Source organism: Triticum dicoccoides, chromosome 7B (assembly GCF_002162155.2).
Source record: "Triticum dicoccoides isolate Atlit2015 ecotype Zavitan chromosome 7B, WEW_v2.0, whole genome shotgun sequence".
NCBI lineage: Eukaryota > Viridiplantae > Streptophyta > Magnoliopsida > Poales > Poaceae > Triticum > Triticum dicoccoides.
The window spans coordinates 525,260,451-525,261,973 of record NC_041393.1 but is presented as its reverse complement, the minus strand read 5'-3'; positions in this window follow the sequence as shown (position 1 = coordinate 525,261,973).

Here is a 1,523-nt window from a genome sequence, read left to right as displayed (position 1 = left end):
CCGGCGGTGGGGAGTGGTTTCGGGGAGGGCGGGCCGGCCGCGGGCGGTGGGGGCGGGAGGTTTGGCCGGTGGTTGCTGGCGGCTCGGGGGGTGGAGTTTGATGATAAACTGGAGGCCCTTGATTTCGTATCCAACGGGTGGAAAATCTAATGACCAGAGATGAAAAAGTCAGTCGACTAACGTGTAGCCTCACCCCGCACGTACACATGCACGCACGCAAGACACACACGCATGTAGGCTTGCAACACTGACACGTACACATAACATACACACGCACGCATGCTGGCGTGCAACACTGACACGTACACATGCACTCACGAACACATGCACATACGCACCCATGCATGCAACACTGAAACGCACCCTTGCACGCACCCAACACTCGCACGCCTGCATGCACACAGCACACAACGCAAGACACACGCTCAACCTATACGTGCATGCACCCTTTGTTAAGGACATGGATTGTTACGGGTATTAATCAATCTTATCTGTGATAAGCAGAACATTGATGTTTGCATCGTTCTTTATGAATCACAACATATCGAACGGGCTATCAACATAGTAGGCTTAACTACATGAAAAAGATGACATCACACTCAATGAACAATCATCGGTTTATGAAATGCCCGCTTCTGACCGCCCTGGCCCACCAAAGGTTCCTCTGCTGTGCGCTGCCTGCGTTGGGTCACTGACATGCAGGCCATGCACCCAAAGAGCCCACACATCAGTGGAAGAACGGCGCGGTGTCCTAGGTCAGAGTCGAGGGTGCCACTCGCGGCACGCCCGACTGAACACACCTCCGTGCCGCATTCAAACGCCTCCATGAAACCCTCCCGTGTGGAAGCCGAGAAACCCACTTTGGACACACATCCGTTCATGACCGGGCCGGCGTTAAACGCAACGCCGACCGAGCTCCTCCCGTCTGCCGTCTATTTAATCTGCTATTTAAACGAGGACAAACGCCAGCCAAGAATCGCACACCTCCGCCGCTCCCCTATCTCCTCCACCATTTTGTCCACTCTTACAATGGCTTACAAAGAGTAGTTATTCCGCATCCAAGCCGGTTGGGTAGCCCGCCGGATACGAGCTATGCAGCTCGCTGATCCACCTCCCTCCCCTCGCCTGACGGAGCCAGTTGCCGCCCCAAGCCGGCACGCGGTTCAGCAACTCGCCGCTCCAGGCCAGCTCGACAAGGAGCGGCGCACGAGCGTCGTTGCTGCCGTCCACGCTGCCGCCTCGTACCGCATCTCCCGTTACTGTGGTTGAGACTCCCATGCCGGTGGCCGTGCCATGCAAGCAGCGATAGAAGCCGGGTGCGTTGAGAGCGACGAGTCGGTGGCCAGCGCCTGCGCGTCCGCCGTCATCATCAAGGAGAAGTAGAACATGGGAGGCCGCCGCCGCTTGGGTCCCATGAAGGCCACCACAGAGGCGACGCCGGCGTACACAGTAGGTGTCTTGCCGGATCCTTTTGTTGCGAGGACCTTCGTCGACCCCGCATGGGGTCCACGGAAGAGGTCAAT